We start from the raw sequence: 15,000 nt of genomic DNA on the forward strand, positions 1-15,000 counted from the left end.
CATAGCAACCCTTTGGAGGATGTCCAAGGCTGTAAGTCTTTATGAAAGCAGAAAGTCTCATTTTCAGCCAATAAGTGGCTGGTTGGTTCAAACTGCGGACTTTTCAGTTAGGAAGACCCCCAATGATATGGATTGACCCAGTAGCTACAACAATGACCTCAAGCATGGCCACAATTGTGAGGGTGACACTGGACTAAGCAGTGTTTTGTTCTATTGTACAAAGAAAAATAAATCACCTAGTTGAGGTGATAGAAAGGAGAGATTTAAAATATATCAAGTTTGAATCTTCAGTGGTATTTCAGATGACACAATAGAGAGAAGACTGCCACGAAATAATAATAATAATAATAATAATAATAAAAAGTAAGGATAAGAAATCCATCTTAAAGTTGCAAAGCATGATTTCCTAACAACACAGGGAATTATTTCAGATGACACAATAGAGAGAAGACTGCCACGAAATAATAATAATAATAATAATAAAAAGTAAGGACAAGAAATCCATCTTAAAGTTGCAAAGCATGATTTCCTAACAACACAGGGAATTGTTTGAATCCTCCAGGAAGTCAAATAGTGCTAGACGAATAGTTTGAAGAATTTCCTCAGGATTCAGAAGAACAAAACAAAACAAACTGGAACAAAATATTGATATCTATATATCAATATATACATATATATATGAGAGAAAGGTAAGTGACATCTTCAGTCAGCAGCCAAGACTTTCTCTCTTATCCTCGTTCTGTCAGCGACAAGGTCGGGCTCTGCTGCCCTGGGACAGCAGCCTGCCTACTGCTTTGCCTCACAATCTCACAGTCTCAGGGCTGCTCCTCTCTGATTCCTGGTCTCCTTTCCTCAGCCTCTGGTCTTGTTCTGACATGTCCTCTACTACAAGCCTCCACCACTACAAGCAGGGAGGGATCTCACACACGCTCCCCAAGTAACTCCTCGTCCTTGATGCTCCCAGGAATTCTCTCGTTCGTGCTTCTGAGATAGCTCTCTTATAGCCAGGGAAATAACAATCAACATGGACCAAATCCATCTATTAATGTTCCATACACCCTATTTGCATAGTCTCACTCAACCATTTGTTGGGAATTATAAAGATATGGATAGGAGACCCATATTAAGAAATTTCACTTCAGGACATGATTAAATTAATAAAATATATGTTATATCTAAATAACTGTTAGTAAGTGGTTTTGAATCTGAAGTAAGCTTTAATTAAATATTATGGAAATACAGGTGCAATAAATTAAAAATTTCAAAATATTTTCAAGAAACAGAATTCAGAACATTTCAATAATCTGTGTACTGAAGGAGGCCAGTACGTAAATATGCTATGCTTTTATCACTGTATTATTTTTTTTTAATTTCTTTTTTTAAAAACATTGTATTAGGGGCTCATACAACTCTTATCACAATCCATACACACATCAATTGTGTAAAGCGCATTTGTACATCATTCTCAAAACATTTTCTCTCCACTTAAACCCCGGACATTAGGTCCTCATTTTTCCCCTCCCTCCCCACTCTCCCCTCCCTCATGAGCCCTTGATAGTTTATAAATGGGTATTTTGTCATATCTTGCCCTGTCCGACGTCTCCCCTCACCCACTTTTCTGTTGTCCATCCCCCAGGGAGGAGGTCACATATAGTCCCTTGTAATTTTTTTAACATACTTATGCCATTAAATATTTTTCAACTGAGAGCAATCATATAGGATAAAGCAAAATTGGCCCACAGAGGTCCCGAAGCTGTCATCTTTCTCAAAGCACATGGTCACCTGTTTCCCATGGCGTGGATGGTGGGTTTCAACCCCTGACCTTCCAGTGAGCAACCACGTGCTTCACCACTCTGCCACTCAGGCCCTTACATTCTTATTACTTAGTACACCAGTTTGCAACATTTAAGCATACAAAGTAAGCAATAAGAAGATTCATCTGGAACTAGAACTCTTAAGACAGAAGAAAAAAAGGAATCAAGAACAGTCAATACAGCAAAACATAACCAAACAGAAACAATGTAACATAAACATCAAAATAAATTCATCAGAGAGAATAAGGCCAAATATAGTAGTGGACCCTCCAAATATGAATGGGTTAATTTCCTCATGAAACGGCAGATGAAGCGCCATGCAACCTTCGGAGCGGATGCTCTGGAACGCTATCTAATGTGGACAGGCTAGTCTGATGTTTTTCATGTGAAAGAGACAAAACGTTATAAATAACATGCAGCCTATAACCCGACTTGATCAAAATTGAGTGGATGTGTGTATAGGAAGCCACAAATATAGAGAGTGATTTTCAGGAATTATGCTATTATTTAAAATCCCAAGTACAGAAAAATTTGCATTTGGCTTTTTACTTTACTTCTGTAACTGATGTAGTTTTAAGTGAACCTGTATTGTTTTATAACAGAAACTATTTTCAAAGCAAACATACCTTCTTAAAAGTCTATCAAATGGAATCAAAGAAAAAAGGCAAAACATTCCAGCTAGAAGAGACAATATAAAGAAATCACCAAAGCTGTTAGAAGATAAAAGAATAAACCAAGAATTCTAGGTATCTTTATTAATAAAGAGAATAATGAGTATGTAGCACTTAATGAATAAATCATTAAACAAGTACCAAGAAAGAAAATAATTATTGAAGAAAGAATTAGTACGAAGCAAACATGAGATAGTTTTTTATCCTCATTGCTGTATAACCTATAGTGAAACCCCTTCCTGTGGCGTAGGGGGCTTGCATGCCCCCCAAAGGTATATAGGCCTGGGTTAGCAATCAAAAGCTCTCTTGGGCACCCCTCTTGGCCTCCACTCCCCCATCCTCTCTCCTCTCCCATCCTTGCTCCCCTGTTCCCTTTCCCCTGGCCCTCTTTCCCCTCCCCCTCTTTCCACGTGGACCACCAAGCGGGACTGAGGTGAGCATGCTACCATGAAATATGTCTAACTCCATTATTTCAATCTCTCTTTTATCTCTCATGCTCTCTATAACTTTATTATAATCTTTATATATCTCAACCATACAATTGCACCTATGAAACCCATGATTAGTTGCGGGGGGCTGACATTTACCCCCACAGCTTTTAAACAAAAAATAGGCATACTGAAACCCACACATTTATCACTTTTCTCTAAGTGTGCCAGGGTGTGTGATGGAGGTGGGGGGTGGAGTTTCGACTTAAATTGAACTCACAAGAGAAGCACTGGTGGCCTTGGAGCAGTTGTGTCCGATGCCGAGAAAAGTGACTGGCACGCAGTAGGGACTCATTGTTAGCCCAAGAAAGAAAACACACTCTGAGTTGGAGATTCTTTAAGGAATCGAAAATCAAAAGAGAGATAAAAATATTTTTAAGTTGTTACAGAAAGAACTCTCTGAAATAAATCAGGATCTGTTGGTTCTATGGGCGAGCTCATAAAACATCAAGAGGAATGTTGTCTGTCTAAACTACTGCAGAACGTAGAAGAAAAGTGAGAGAAGTTCCCAGTTTGTTTTACAGGACTAATAGAACCATTCCAAAGTATTACACAATACTACAAAATTGAAAACTATTTTTATGATTATGAATGTATAAATTCTAAATATACCAACTGAAAATTGAATCCAGCATTAGGTTAAAAGAATATACCATGACTGAATAAAATTTATTCCAGAAAGCAAGAATGGCTTAACATTAGAAATTCTATTAATGCTTTGCATTATATTAATAGGTTAAAGAAGAAAAATTATGTATGATATTAATAAATGCCATAAAAAGCTTTGATAAAAATCAATTCCAAATCCTATTAAAAACTGAGTAAAAAAGGACTAGAAAAAGACAGCTTTGATCATATTGTAAAAGAAATCATCAAAACTCACTACCATTGAGTAGATTGTGACTCATAGTGGCTCTGTAGGACAAGGTAGAATTAACTGCCCCTGTGGGTTTCTGAGACTAACTCTTTACAGGAGTTCAAAGCCTCATCTTTCTCCACAGGATGGCTTGTAGTTGCAGGTGCAAGCAATCAATAATAAACTTCACAATGAATCATAAACATTTAGATTAGAAAGAAGGAAATAAAAGATGTTCAACATGATAATCTATGTAAATAGTTAAAATAATAAAGAAAAAAATCACTAGAGGTAGTTATTGAAATTACACAAATCTTATGCATAAGAATCAAGATACACCATATGGTCAGTAGTCAATGTTTTACAATGGAGATGCTTTTCCAGGATAGCTTCCTGCTTCAAGGAAAGAAAGGAGGGAAAGCTGACAAGTAGGAACATTAGGTTCAAGGGCCTGTAGGTTCCGTTCTAAATTCCCTTCTCCTCTCCGGACTCGTCATTAACTGCTCTGGCCACAAGAAGCCTGGCTCGCACCGGTCGGTGCTTTCACTTTGCCTTTCACTGCAGAAGTCTTGACTTCAAGTTTTAACTCTGGAACTCACTAGGTACTATAATCTCGGGCAAATTCTTAACAGAAGTAAAACGTTCGTGTCTGTGGGTTGGAGACAGAACTAGCAGCTGTAACAATTCGCATGGCTGTGTTGAAAGATAATAAATGAATCCAGTGTCTGGAACTTAGTAGAAGCACACACTGTAGAAAAGTGCAGTCCTCACAATTCTAGATCCAGTTCTTTCCCCAAAACCCTCAGAAGACAAGATAAACTACAATTTTAGGAATTGGGTAGAGGAGGAGGTCAAGATGTAAAAGTACAGAAACACGGAAAGTAAATAGTGAGGAGAACACATACAGATGAGAGAAACATTTTAAAAGAGTAATCAGTTAGAAACGCTGGGTATTCCAAAGGTTGTGCTAGTGCTTAAGTCAGAATCAACTTACGGGGTGTGTGTGTGTGTGTGTGTGTGTGTGTGTCAGAGAGAGATGTTAGACCCCCGGGTCCCCACTTGGTGGAAATCTACATTAGCGCCTTCTGGAGGGTAACTGTTACTTCTTGAAAATCAGACACAATAAGCAGATTGAATCATATGGATCTTATAGGGTTAAAGAAGTATATACATAGGTTACATATAAATACAATATGTATTACGTATTATATGTCATCATATAAATGATAATCTGTAGCATGTTACCTAGTATATGTAATTGGCGCAGTGATTACAGGTTGGGCTGCCAAACGCAGTCAGTGGTTCAAAATCACTAGCCGTCGAAAGACAGGGCTTTATATTCTCCAAAGAGCTACAGTCTTGGAAACTCACAGGAGTAGTTCTACCCTGTCCTATGGGGTTGCTCTGAGTCAGAATCAACTATGTGTCAGTGAATTTGGATTTTGGATTTTGTGTTATGTATAAACATATTAGATATATTATAATTACACCACTTGTCTGTCAGTGTGCTATACTGCGATGGCTCGTGTGATGCTGAAAGCTATGTCCCTGGTATTTAAAATGCCAGCAGAGTCACCTAAAGTGAACAGGTTTCAGTAGAACTTCCAGACGAAGAGTAGACTGTGAAGAAGGAATTGCCTGCCCACTTCAGAGGGATTAGCACTGAAAACCTTATGCATCGCACAGAAACATTTTGAGGTACTGAAAGCCTAATGAATAGAAGCAGAACATTGTCATGGATAGCACCAGAAGGTGAGCCCCTCAGAAGGCACTAACAACCACCAGGGCACCACTTCTCAAAATAAGGTAGACCAGGATGACATGAAAGGATTAAAGGCTTCTGGACTACCATTTGCTGATGGGACACAACTCAAGATGAGAAGAAACAGCTGTAAAATTTACTAATAATCAGAACTTGGAATGCATGAAGTATGAATCCAGGAAGATTGGAAGTCATTAAAAATGAAATGGAATTCATAACAATCCATCTCGTAGGTGTTAGTGAGCTGAAGTGGACTGGTATTGGCCATGTTGAATCAGAAACCATATGGTTTACTATGTGGGAATGACACAATCAAGAGAAATGGCACTGCATTCATTCTCAAAATGGGTATTTCAAGATCTAGCTTGAAGTACAATACTATCAGTGATAGGATCATAGCAATCCACATTCTAGGAAATTCAATCAATGTAACAGTTATTCTAATTTGTGCACCAGTCACAAAAGCTAATGAAAAAATTGAAGAATTCTGCCTATGTCGTATATCAGAAATTGAACCAGCATGCATTCAAGATGCATTGATAATTATTGTTTATTGCGATATAGTAGATGGAAACAAAGAAGGAGCAGTCGTTGGAAAACAGAGGTTTCATGACGGGAAGAATCCTGCGGTGGTGTGATAGAAGTCTGCAAGACGAATGGCTTGTTCTTAGTAAACACCTTTTTTCAGTGACACGAACAAAGACTGTACACATGGACTTTTCGAGATGGAATAAACAGATTTCAAATTAATTACATCTGTGGGAAGAGATGATGGAGAAACTCAATATCAGCAGTTAACGTGACGTCAGGGGCTGACTGTCGAACAGACCAACAATTGCTCAGATGTAAGTTGAAGTTGAAGTTGAAGAAAATTCAAACAAGTACCCGAGAGCCAAACTGTGACCTAGGGGATATACCTGTGGATTTTGAGAACATCGCAAGAACAGATTTACTGCTTCGAACACTAATAACAGCACAAAGATCCTTTAAAAAGTAAGAAAAGAAGAGATCAAAGTAGATATCAGAAAAGACTTTGAAGCTGTTCTTAATCGCAAAGGCAAATGGAAGAAATCATAAAGTCAAAGATCTGAACAAAAATTTTTTGAGTGGAAGCTCCATAAGACAAAGTAAAATATTACTCTGGAATGTGCTGAGCCCTAGAGTTAGAAAACCAAAGAGGAAGAACAGAGTCAGCACATCTTAAACTGAAAGAACTCAAGAATGAATTCAAGCCTCAAGTTGTAACACAGAAAGATTCTAATGGCAAAACATTGAATGATGAAGCAAGCATTAAAGAAGCTGGAAAGAATGCACAGTCACTGCGACAACAAGACTTAGCCAGTGTTCCACTATTTCAGGGAGTAGCATAGGAACAAGAACCAACAGTGCTGAAGGAAGACGTCTCAACTGCACTGAAAGTGTTAGCCAAAATGAAGCTCCGGGTGTTGATGAGACACCCATTGAAATGTGTCAACCAGTTGGTGAAGCACTGGAAGCACTCATTCATCTATGCCAGGAAATGTGGAAGATGGTTATTGGCCACATGACTTGAAAAGGTCCGTATTTGTACCCATTTCAAAGAAAGGTGACACAACAGAATGCTCAAGTTATAGAATAATATCATTAGTATCATATACAAATACATTTTTATTGAAGATCATCCATTGTCAATTGCAGCAGTAGATTGACAGGTTGCTGATATTCAGAAAAGGATGTGGAACAAAGGATATCATTACTTATATCCAAGCGACTGTGGTTGAAACTGGAAAGATATCTGCTTGGGTTCTGTTGCATATGCCAAGGCATTCAACTGTGTGGCTCATCGTGAACCTTGGATGCCCTCGAGAAGAATGGGAATTCCAGAACTCTCCTTGTGCTCGCGTGGAGCCTGTACATGGACCAAGAAGCGGTTCTGTGAACAGAACGAGGGCAGATAGCATGATTTCACATCAAGAAAGGTGTGTGTCCGGATTGTATTCTCTTACCACAGGTATTAAATATGACTGATGACGAAGTCATTAAAGAAACTAAATCATATGAAGAAGAATGCAGCATCAAAATTGGAGGAAGACTTATTAACAACTTCCCATATTCAGATGACACAACCTGGCTTACTGTAAATGAGGAAGACTTGAAGCACCTGATGATGAAATTTCATGCATCATGCACTGTTCAATATTTTTCAGTGCAAGGCTTGAATTTTTCATCTTCAGATACGCTGAACATATTCATCCCTTTTGACTTTCTAACTCCTGATCTTCTCACATTTCAGCATAATACTTTACTTCATCTCCTTGAGCTGCCCTTTCAAATTTTCTATTTAGAGATTTTACTTCATCAATTCCTTCAGTTACTCTATGTTCAAAAGTAAGTTGAGACTTTCTGACATCCACTTTAATTTGATCTCTTTCTTGTCTTTTTAATGACCTTTTGCTTTCTTCATGTATGATGTTCTTGATGTCATCGACAGTTTATCACGTCTTCTGTCAGTGTCTAATATGTCAAATCTGTTCGTGAGATTTTCTCAAAATTCAGGTTGCATATACTTAAGGTTGTATCTTGGCTCTTGTGGGCTTGTTTTACTTGTCTCCCGCTTGTATCTGAACTTACATACGAGCAATTGATGGGCTGTTCCACAATCGGCCCCTGACCTTATTTTGACTGCTAATATTGAGCTTCTCCATCATCTCTTCCCACAGATGCACCCAATAGGATGCCTGTGTATTCGCTCTCTTACTGTGGGATCCATGTGTATACATTAGTCATTATATTGATAAAAATGATACTTATGGTGAAAACATTACTTGTCTTACAAAATTTTATCATGCAATCTCCAGCTTCATTTCTATCATGAAGGCTAGATATTCCAACTACCAACCCTTCCTCTTTGTTTCCAATTTTCATATTCCAATCATTAATAATTACTGATTCATCTTGATTGAATGTTTGATATCTTTCAGAATTAAATTATAGCATTCTTCAATTTCTTCATTATTACCTTTAGTAGTTGGTGCATACATTTGAATAATAGCTGTATTAACTGGATTTCTTTGGATGCATGTCAATATTATTTTATCACAGGCATTAATTCATGTCAGCTCATTAATGCCTAGGATATCAGTCTTTCTGCATAGCATTTCACTTTGACAACTTTCAATTTCCCTGGATTCATACTTTATGAGTATATTCCACAATATGATTATTAATGAATGTTTGCAACTGTTTGTTCTCATTTTGACCCATGTCCCATGAGCAAATAAAGATCCTGAAAGCTATATTCCATCCATATCATTAGGGTCAACTCTACGTTGAAGAGGCAGCTCTTCCTCAATCCCATGGAGTGCCTTCCAATCTGAGGGGCTCATCTTCCAGCCCTACACCTGAAAATGTCCTAATGCTTTCAGGGGGAATGGATCAGAAGTGGAAGGTGTCTGTTCTTAGTCTAGAAACTCTGGTGAAACTTGTTCACCATGGGTGATCCTGTTAGCATTGAAAACACTGGTGACATAGCTTCCAGCATCACAGTCACACACAAGCCACCACAATAGGACAAACTGACAGACAAGCCATGTGGTCCCATAGAGATTAAGATTTACAACACATCAAAAAATGGGGGGTTATTACATCACAATAAGTAGTCCATTATGTTAATGAAGCAGAATTTGGGTAGGATTTATCTTGAGTCACCACCTTACTAAAAGGTATGACTTAAGTCCCCATCCTTATCCCAGCCTTAGACAAGTCAACAGCCTTCACTGCTGTACTGTACTCACACCCTTGACTGAGTCACGCATTTATCTTATGAGAGATAAAGGGAGAGAAATGCTAGCAGAGACAGAGAACCTGATTATCACCAAGAAGAGACAGGAGTAGACCTATTCTTTGGACCTGGAGAACCTCCTGGACTCAGATGACAGGGTCATAACTCCAGAGATGGCAATCGACAAGGAGAAAGAGTGGCCATGAATCAGAGGCAGCAGAAGCAGGAGACCAGAAAGAGAGAGCACTGTGGGCATCCCAGCCCAGAGAACTAGCGAAAGGAGCACCTTCAGCAAGGAGTTTTGCTCTCAGAGAGGGATGCTTCTGGGCGATTGTTGGTAGAGACCCAGCAGGGCAAAGCCAGGCTGGCAGAAGAGGACTGTGTATGGAACAGCTGAGAAGAGGCAGTTCGGCTCAATAACTTTATTCTGAGGCTTTCCTGATCTTGATTTGAAACTAGTTATTTCTCTAACAACTTCACAGTTCTAAGTATTGTCTGTGTCTTTGAAATGAATATCAAACTCAACAGAGAAGTAGAGGTTGCTGGGGAGTAGAGGGAGGGTGGAGAAAGAGGAGATGGTTAGTTTCAGAATTAGTAAATAGTTTGGAGAGAGGAAATAAGTTTGACCGAAGCTCCATAGGAATCAACCTTGGATTGAAGGCTAATGATAATTCTCTTCTCTTGTGGAGTAAAAGAGGGCCATATGCTTCTCTGACAATATTTTCACTAATATGCTCATGTATATATGCATGTGTGTTTATGTATATACATACATATACATTAGTTTATACTTGTGTTTATTATACACATACACAAGAGGGCTTAATAGAAAACTGGAATTGAAAAATAATGGAATTTTCCTATTACATTTTGGAAGGGCCTATATAATAATATAGATGATATCGATATACATAATATAGATATAGGCATCCACTAATTCCATTGGGAAGCTTCTTCCATATTTGGATTTTGTCCTTCTTTGCTCTGCCCCAGCCTGCCACTTCATTGCTTGTCTGTTATTATCTGAAGTTAGCCTCCTTCAAAGTCAAATGGTACATGGTTCTTATATCACTAACTCAACAACATATTTCTACTTGTCTTAATCTTAATGAGAAAAGAAAGCAGATGTGTGTCCCGTTCATAAACTTCTCTAGGAAATTATCAAAAGAGTACAAAATAAAGTTTTCTTTGATAGCCCGGAAGGCAGAGGCAAGAACTATAGCGAAGAAGATGAAAATAGCAAAGTGACATCTACATCTGAAAGAAAATAAACAAAATGTGAACCAGGTTATAATTCCAGCCATGGGGTTGCAGTGACAAGTCACTTCGATGCTGACTTCAGGGCTCATGTCACTACCAGCACCCCTCAGCAGAAGTATAGCCTTGCACGACAGGGTTGCTTGTCTCTTATACTCAGAAGCGTTTAAAAGAGATGCCCACTGTTGTTGAGACGAGAAGTGGAGGCAACTAGGCATAGCTTGCAATCAGATCTCCCTGAAAATGTTCCAGGAAAACTTTGATGGATTGAAGAGGTTGACACATGACCTAGTTAGTAGGATATTTTCAAAGCCCACCTTCCAGTGGGTTTCTTCTGTTCCTCACTGGGCCTCACAATTGTGATAGTTATTCTCCCCACCACTAAGCCACGGGGCACTATGTTAGTCTGGGTAGACTAGAGAAACAAATTCATGGACACAAAGGGTAATTGTACATTAAGAAAGCATCCCAATCCAGTCCAGTCCAAGCCCGTAAGTCTGATATTAGCCCATATGTCCGATACCAGTCTATAAAGTCCTCTTCAGACTCAGGAAACACATGCAATGACACTGAATTCAGGACAATCACAGGCCAGTGGGTAGAAAGTCTTTGGATCCAGTGGCGTTGTAAGCATCTCAATGCTGGCAGGGGTCTCCATGTAGCTCCTCCAGTTCTCAGGGCACAGGGTCTATCAGCGTAGTGCCATGTGTCTCATCAGTAGAGGGTCTCTCAGGGAGTGATCGCTGTCAGTGGACAGTCTCCAAAGGAGTGAGCCAAGAGAAAGAGGTGTCTCCTGCCTCCAAGGAGGAAATACAGGAGTTCCCAGAATTCTCAGGAGAAGGCCATGCCCACACAGGCCTCATTGGTTATATCTTGATTGACAGGCCAGACTCCACCCCGCCACTCATAATCCAGTCAAATTGACACCAGATTATGTAACTACCACAGGCACTAAACTAGCTGTCTGTGATACCAAGTTCCTGCTGAAATGCCCAATACAAAGTTCCCACGTGTTTTGAGAGCACTGCCAGTGTTTGTAGGCAAAACAAAGACCAAAGCACAGAAGGACCAAGTTTATGAGACTTTTAGAAAGCCTTTCTAAGTCCGTTGGATGGAAAGTTCTCCCATCCTGTATGTTCTCCTGTGCAGGAGAGTCTAGAAACGAAAACATTTTTGGCGAGGAGCATAGCTCTCTTTCTCAATTCATTTCAGCGAGTAAATTCTGACTATCTAGAAGTGAGGAAGTAGAAGACCAACAATTCTCATTAAATTGTAACTCACATTTTACAGCGTTCCTCTGTATACTTCTGCTGTTACTATTGTTAGGTGCCTTCGAGGTGGCGCTGACTCACAGCCAACCGGGCACAATCCTCACAGTGCTCCACCATTTTTGCTGCCGTTGCTGTTCTAACACCCGTGCTGCAGCCACCGCATCAATCTCTCTCTTGAAGTCTTCCTCCTTTTCACGTCTCCTCCACTTGATCGAGATGCTGTCCTTCTCCAGGGCCTGGTCACTCCTAATAACATGTCCAAAGTATATGAGATTAAGATTTGCCATCTTCACTTCTAAGGACCCTTCTGACTATCTGTCTTCCATAAGCATTCGCTCCTTCTTCTGACGGTCCATAGTCTATTCAATACTCTTCAGCAACATCATAATTCAAAGGCAACAATTCTTCCCTCTTCTTTATTCATCATCCCTTTATACCTCTACTTCTCCCAAACTCTTAACATAGTGTTCAAAATGAAGTAATTTATTCCAGAAGTGAAGGAATGTTTGAATGGGATCTTTAACGATATTAATGGATCGATGGATGGATGCATTGGAAAGTAATGGCCCATATAATAATCAAAGTTTTGAATGCCTTTCTCCATAGCCTGTCTCATATCTGAGGATTCATGGCAGATATGTCTTATGGATCATGGCACTTATTTCATTGAGTAGTTTGGACTCTTCAGAAGAAAATTTTCTAGTCAGAGAACAGCACCTGAGACAAATTCTAGAGTTCTGACATCATAAACCAAATACTACAATACTTGTCACATTTCAATAATCCGATTTGATACCAATTCTCCCTTACAAATCTGGCTAGACCAGAGGATGTACACTGGTACAGATAGGAACTGGAAACACAAGGAATCCAGGGCGGATGCTTCCTTCAGGACCAGTGGTGTGAATGGTGATACTGCGAGGGTAGAGAGAGGATGGGTTGGAAAGAGGGAACTGATTACAAGGATCTACATGTGACCTCCTCCCTGGGGGACAGACAACAGAAAAGTGGGTGAAGGGAGACGTCAGACAGGGCAAGATATGACAAAATAGTAATTTATAAATTATCAAGGATTCATGAGGGAGGGGGAGGAGGGACGGAGGGGGAAAATGAGGCCTTGATGCCAGGGGCTTAAGTGGAGAACAAATGTTTTGAGAATGATGAGGGTAATGAATGTACAAATGTGCTTTACACAATTGATGCGTGTATGGATTGTGATAAGAGTTGTATGAGCCCCTAATAAAACAATTTAAAAAATAAGATGGATGATAAAAGTTTTCTGTGACTTGAGTTTATATTTATTGAAATATTACACAGAAGCTTTTTAATTAACTTCATATTCACTGGTGGAATGAAAATCTCTGTGGGACTTTAGGTTCATCTTTTGACTTAAAAGTCAGTATTGACCTTCAGAGTCAGATACAAAACTTTGAAGAAATACACACTTTATACACGCTTCTTGTTGACTTGATTACTATCTCATAGTTTAGGTTGTTATTTCAAACAATAATTTTTGCATTCTTTTTCTTTTCTTTTAGAATGTAAGGAAGTTCTTGATTTTGCAAGATGATCAACTAACTTTCTCATCATGCATCATTCATGATGGACTCAGATTTTTAAGTGACTTATTTCACTTGCAAGTAAATTTGAATCTTCCAATTATTATAACTTCCTCTTCCTCATCTTATCTTAATTGTATTTCTAAGGCATCTAACTCAACTGAAAAGTAGATATACTTTACCATCTGTGTGACTTTGAGTGAACAACTTAACCCACTTGTATCCTGGAAATGTGTGTCTCAGTTTTCTTATCTGCAAAACTGGTACAATGCTATCGTCCACCTAATCAAGTTTCTAAAGATCATCAAGTCCTAGAGCTTTTTATTTTATCCATATCAGAGTGTAAACTAGCAATTTCTAAACTGTGATATAGTGGTCACAGCTCATACTTGATATATATAATTACATATAATATATAAAATTGAGTTGGTATGCTTCCACTTTTATTTATCACTTGTCAGTTACCAAAAGTACTTGAGATATACGGAGAATATAATGTTCTTGGGATTCAAAATATGAATTCTGTAGTACTAATGGAACTGCCTAATTGCTCTTTCAACAGACTTTCATGGAAAAATGCTTAAGAATGTGCTTTTAATTTGTCCTAGGTTTAGGATTAAAATGGCTACATTTAGTGAACGTACCATAATGATTTTCTCTTGTCAGTGAATAGCAGTGACCAATCCTGAAACTTCCCACACCAAATGCAATTTGGTAATCAGTATAATATAAGAAAATTAATATACTTTGAGATACAGAAAGGTTTTTGTATGTATCGTCCAATCTTCCTATTTACAAACCAGGGAACTGAAACAGAGCAGTTCATGAAGTTATGTGATATTCAAGGTGAAACTATGAAACCTTTGATGACAATACTGTTTTTAATTGAACATAATGCATCTTTCATTCATTTAACAATTATTCATGATCATTCACTCTGTAAAAGGACTGTGGATACAGCAGTCACAACAATCCAAAGAAAAGGAATGATATTTGGATGTCAGAAACTAATGAGTAGGTCTGTCTATAAACTCTGTCATTTGGACAACATTTTGGTCAGCATCCATAGAAGAGGTAGTTAATCTACCTTGCCTGTATCTAGTAACCTTGCCAAATCCATGCCCTAAATCCACTGCCAGAAAACAAGTTCTAACTCATAGCAAGCAGATGCTGGGTTTCTGAGACCACAAATCTTTGTCAGAGCCTCATATTTCTCATACAGAGTGGATGGTGGGTTTGACCTATCAACCATATGGTTAGCAGTACAAGAATTACTATGGCTTAGTCCTAGATAATTTTTATCCTGGGTGAAAGTACCAGCCTCTTGTGTAATCTCCCTGCTTCCACATGGAATGATTTTAGCACTAGCCTAATCTGATCATCATCACTTCTAGATACTTCTGGAAACAAGAATGTGAAACTCTGGTTTTCATCTCATTTTGAATGTCTTTTCAGGAAAGACCAATCCCTAGAGAACAATGTTACATTTGGTCAGTAAAAATAAGGAAAACCTCAGTGAGATGGATTAACATAATAGCCACAACAATAGACAACTATCCCAA

This window comes from Echinops telfairi, unplaced genomic scaffold, assembly GCF_000313985.2.
Source record: "Echinops telfairi isolate 266 unplaced genomic scaffold, ASM31398v2 ScPeMD7_3;HRSCAF=10, whole genome shotgun sequence".
NCBI classification, from domain to species: Eukaryota; Metazoa; Chordata; class Mammalia; order Afrosoricida; family Tenrecidae; genus Echinops; species Echinops telfairi.